The following is a 6,000-nucleotide window of genomic DNA, read 5'->3' on the forward strand; positions in this document are numbered from 1 at the left end:
ATGGGACATCATTTACTTCTAAGGTCACCCAAGGGGTCTCAAAAGCATTGGGAATTACTTATTATCTCCATTGTGCCTGGAGGCCTCAATCTTCGAGAAAAATAGAGAGTGCCAATCAATTCTTGAAATCAGCAATAAAAAAGATAACCCAGGAGACCTCCCTGGGATGGAAGGAGGCTTTACCGATAGCCCTCCTCTGCACCCATATTGCCCCTAAGGAACAGCTGGGTCTTGGTCCTTATGAGATGCTATATGGGAGACCTCTCGTTTATGTCAATGACCTCTTCCTAGATCCGAGGCTCAGACCCTCCAGTCTTATACCATGGCCACTGGGCAATTCCAACAGGATATACGCTTGTGGGGTATGAACCAGGACCCAAAAGATTCTAAGGAGTCAACACTATATGCTCCAGGGACTCAAGTCCTAATTAAAGTCTGGAAAGATGGGTTCCCAAAAGCTCAACTCCAGCCCACATGGAAGGGCCCCTACCCTGTAATACTTTCTACCCGCAACAGTCAAGGTACCAGGACACGACTCCTGAATTCACTACTCACGAGTCAAGCCAGGGAAGAAGACAGAAGAGGACACTCAATACACCTGTGAGCCCCTGGGATATCTCAGATACCTCTTCAGGACTACCAATGAGTGCCATTCTAATGAGCACCCCCAAAATCTAGTTTCTGGGGATAAGATTTCTCAGGATAGCTCTAAAGAGCCCACGCAGCTTGACAGAGATTGTACTCCAAAACAGACAGGAGATAGATCTTCTGATCCCTGAACAAGGAGGGACTTGAGCCATCCTGGCGATGTGAATTTAAAAATGACTAATGCCCCTACTAGTCCTTGTTATGCTATATTGATGATGCTTATGATTATTCCATGTACTCTCAGGTGTCTAACCTGTTTTGTCTCTGCCCAGGTCAACCAGCTACAACATACAGTGCCAGTTCCACAAAGATGTAAAACTCCAGCCGACCATGGGAAATATCACACACCCTTAGATGGACTCTGCTATAAGGACTCTGAGGCTTGAGACTAGCAAGAGGGGGAGGCCCAACACCCCTCGCTGCCCCAGTTCAGCAGGAAGTAGCCAGAAAGACCTCGACGCCCCTATTCCCAAAGAATTGGGCCTCCCATCTCTTGAGGGGGGAATGTTAGGTAGGTAGAACAGGGAAGAGGAGTCCAATATGGCGGTGGCTACAAGACAAGGAAGGGAAAAGCCCGCGGAAATGAAACAAAAGAAGGTCCGAGGACCGGAGTGAGGACCTCAGGTAAAACAAACACCACTCCTGGCTGGCCCAACGTACATAGGACAGGCCCAGGGAGAGAGAAACATATAAATAGAGGAGCCAGAGCCAGCTCTCTCTCTCTCCTGCGTGCTGGGGCGCTCTTCTCCTCGTGTCTTTACATCGACATGCCCTCACGCCTCAAAGATGGATTTTCCTGCTATCTTCTAAATAAAAAGGAGCTGTAACACTGATTTGTCTAAGAGCTATAACACGGTCTATCCAAGACCTGAGAGCTGTGACTCACCAAGGGGACTTTAAATGTCTGTCACTCCAAATCTTCGTTGTGACGAGACAAAGAATCGAGGAACATACACTCGCGTGACAATTAGTGTCACATTTTTTTCCCCTTTCTTCCTATGTTGAATGCAGACATGATGCCTGGAGCTGCAGCAGCCATCCTGTAACCATAAGAAAGAGGCCAAGAGAAGTGAGGAGATACCAGTCGAAACCCTGATGCTGTCAGACAACAGAACCCAAGTCAGCAGCTGCCTGCCCAGAGCCCTGTGAGGGAAGGAAAATAAGCACCTATTTATTCAAGTCATTCTTCACTCAATTGTTCTGCTACATTCTTACATAATATGATAAGAAATTAAGAAATTATAGAAGAAAAATTCCCTGTGAAGAAAAACTTGTTTTCAAACTGAAAGGGCTCACTGAGTATCATATTCAAAACCAATACCCTTATACACCTGATATAAATTTGTCAATTTATACCTGAATTCTACAGAAAAAGAGAAAAAACTACAGTCTTACAGCAGAGAGAGCAGCTTCCTTAAAAGAGAAACAAACATCAAACAAACACTAGAGTTTTCATTTTTAGCTCTTGAATCTGGACACCAGAGAAGCAATGTCAACAGATAATCGACAGGAAATAACAAATCAGTTTTAAATACAGGGTGTTTTCCCCAGTCTCGAGTTCCCTGGGTAATTATTAGCCACCACTTGGGAATTTCAAATAGGAAACAGATAAAAACTGGCTTGAAGAGTTCAAAGAACAGACATCTTTACATCTATGTGCCATTTCGTCCTCCAGGATATCTTCCCGACCCAGGGATCAAACCTGTGTCTCTTACCTCTCCTGCATTGGCAGGTGGATTCTTTACCACTGTGCCACCTAGGAAGCCCCCTTTGTATCTATATCCACATTTAAAGAGAAAATGCTTTTCTTCATGCTTCAAACACTGTAAACAGATAAATGGCAAAAATTAAAATCTGGGCAACATTCAAAATCATAAGGTTAATAAAACTTGCCTCTTGTTGTGAAGATTAGTTGCATGCACATATCCACTGAGTGGGGAAGGAGGTGGTGGTAAGTGGGGGAAGGTGGGGGAAAGACAGACATTTGAAAAAGCAATAACAACACAATGTGCTAAGTGTCAACATTGGGAAGGAGCAGTTGCTTAGATCTGTGTGTTCAGGGAGGCTTCCAGGAGGCAGCAATGTTAAAAAGAAGCCTGCCAGACTAAGTGGACATTGCCCCAGTGAAAGGATGTGCAAGAGGATCTCAGAACAAGGGGAGAGTGGTTCCCAAACTTGACTGCAAACTGGAACCACCTAGGGATCTCTAAAAAGTACTGATGCCTGGCTCCCACCCCCATGCCCTCCGTGCTGTGCTGTCTCTCAGTCGTGTCCGACTCTGCGACCCCATGGACTGTAGCCCACCAGGCTCCTCTGTCCATGGGGATTCTCCAGGCAAGAATACTGAAGCATTTATTCTGGGTTGCCATGCCCTCCTCCAGGGGATCTTCCCAGCCCAGGAATCGAACCCAGATCTCCCACATTGCGGGCAGATTCTTTACTGTCTGAACCACCAGGGAAACCCAGGAATACTGGAGTGGGTAGCCCAGCCCTTCTCCAGGGGATCTTCCCGACCCAGGAATTGAATTTACCAGCTGAGCTACCAGGGAGGCACCCATGCCCTCCGCCTCCTGCCTTAACTCATCTGAGCTGTGATGTGGCAGCAAGCATTTTCAAAGCTCCCCAGGTGGTTCTAATGAGCAGCAAAGTTTGGGAACCACGGGCCTACACCAAGCTTGAGGCCAGAGCCTGTGGTTCTCTGTAGGTGGAACTAGGAATTGGAGGCAGAGAACAAACAGTGGGAATGGAGAGAAGTGGATGGGTTAAGATTTAGGATGTAGAGTGGACAGGAGTGAGTGATACTGGGTGGGGAGCAAGTGTAGAAGCTGCGGTCTCTGATGCCCAGGTTTCAGGCTTGGGTGACTGGGGGCACGTGGTCAGTTTTCTGAGATGCAGAACACAGCAGGAGAAAGGGGGTGCACGCAGGAAGATCTCCTGATCAGAGGTGATGCATGCTTATTACAAAGAGGTTTGGCTTAAAAAATCTTAACCCTGGCCGTGGTTATCATCATCACCATCTTCCTCATCATCTGAGTCTGAGAGGCTGCTTGAAGCCCTTGTGCTCACAAGGATTAAAGTAATGATGTCGCCCTCTGGTGTCACTATCTGTATTACAGGCACTCAGGCGTCAGTTGACACACATGCAGGAGATGGACCCAGGACCTGGGCCCAGGGAGGAACAGGGGCTGGAGGTGAGCAATCAGAGATGATCTTTTTTTACTGCTCAGGCTACAATCTCCCAGGGAGCCCCATGCTTGGCCCAACTTGAATAAGGTCTCCTTGGGATAAGCCGCTGTCCTTGCAAAGTGCTCACCTCATGGAAGGAGCATTGAGCAGGGGCTACTGAATGGGGAGTTTGCGGTGGGAGCTGCAGGCACGGCTCTGTCAGTACTGGCTGTCCGACCTGCTGTGAGCAGCTTACCCAGGCATCAGTGTCCTTACCATGACGAGGTGCTCCTGGAGGACTAACAGTGTATCTGTATTGATGATCACAACAGAGGACAAGACTGACCTTCTCTGCCTCAAAGGAAGAGACAAGTGGCAGTTCTCACGTTCTCCAGAAAGGCTGCCACATGCCAGTAAGGAGTAGAGGGCAAGTCTCCAGACAGGCTTCTGGAAGGAGGTAGCATTCCATCCGGGCCCTAAAGTGTCTGTGGCCAGACACCCCACCCTTGGGACATTCAGGAGAAACTTATCTCAGAGTAGGCCTGTAGTCGGAGAAGAAAGGGTATGGGCTCTGGAGTCAGACAGACCAGGCTTGACTGATGGTTCCCCCAGCTGCATGACCTTGGGCAAGCTGTTTAACCTTTCTGAGCATATAATCTCATGTATGAGACTGGGATATAATGAAATGACAACTGCAAACTCTTATTTAGCCCTGTGCACCAGGTACACTTTGCATGTATTAACTAATTTAATCCTCACAACAATCCTATGAGATAACTAGCCCCATTTGACAAACAAGGAGGAGGAGGAACAATGAGGTTATTTCACTGGTTCAGTCCTCAGGCACATGGGCACGTGGTGGGTGGACAGTTACTGCTGTGACCACAGAGATGATAGTCAATGGATTTTACTGGAACAGGTAAGCTTGTTGGCAGAGCTCAGGCTCCTGGGAAGGTCAGTGTTGAGGAAAGAATTTCAAGAGGCAGAAAGTGACATTCTCCAGCAAGCATTAAGCACAGTGCATGATGCTCTTATTTGTGACCACATCATGATACCCTGTGGTTCCTGGGACTTCCCGAATGGAAGGACCATTTGGCTAAAGAAAGGCATGGGCTCTTAGAACTGGCTTCTTCCTACCAGCCTCAGTGGGCCCCACTGTAGCAAAACACAGCTGGGTCTTAAAAATGAAAAACATTTCCTCTCCCAACTGCCCATGTAGCTAAGGGTGGTCATGTGACCTTGTTCCGGTCACATGATATAAGGGACATCTGCTGGGAGGGTGCTGAAAAAAGATTTCCCTCCCTAACAAAGGAGAAATGCCTGGAAGGGGAATTCTTTTCCTTCCTGCTCCCTTCCTGGAATGGGAATGCTGTCATGTAAAAAACTGCTACTTGGAGCTGTTGGAGCCATCTAACAGCCAAGAGGCAAAGGTCAAGGAAAAAAAAATTCCTAAAGAACTTTGAAACTGTTGCACTGTTTAGCATGGAATCACTGACCTCCTGACTTCTGGTTATGTGAGAAAATAAGCCCCCATTTGTTTAAGTCATTATTGCTTATAGCAAAAAGTTTTCTACCATTACACCCAAGCTGTTTCAATATATTCATTTGTTTGCCCAATCATTCATTTTATTTAACCAACAAATAGCATCTAGCGTACACAGTGTGTCAATCATTATGGAGGGAAAGGAAGATATGACCATAATGAAGACAGATAGGATTCCTGGCCTCATGAATTTCTTAGCATGGGTCAGGGTATTAACAAGAAGGAAAGCACAGGCATGCTACTGGAATATAGAACAAAGATAGTCAACCTGTGGAGTCATCAAGGAAATTCTTAAAGGATAGTGTATCATGAAGGGTTCAGTGCTGTAATAGAGCCTACCATGCAATGCCTTAAATAAGAGAGAAGTTTGTTTTGCTTTGTTTTTCTTTTTCATGCAACAACCCTGGGTTTTGCCAGCCATAACACAGGGCTGCCCTCTCTGGATTCAAACTGTCAGCTCCTGTTGTTACCATTTCCCACCCAGTAGGAAGAGGGGAGTGGAAATGGAAAGCAGCCAACTCCTTCTCTAAAGATGAGACCTTCAGGATGGCCATCATCAAAAAGTCTACAAATAACAAATACTGGAGAGAGTATGGAGAAAAGGGAACCCTCCTAAACTGCTGGTGAGAATGTAAATGAGTGCA

The sequence above is a fragment of the Capricornis sumatraensis genome, chromosome 10 (assembly GCF_032405125.1).
Source record: "Capricornis sumatraensis isolate serow.1 chromosome 10, serow.2, whole genome shotgun sequence".
Lineage (NCBI taxonomy): Eukaryota > Metazoa > Chordata > Mammalia > Artiodactyla > Bovidae > Capricornis > Capricornis sumatraensis.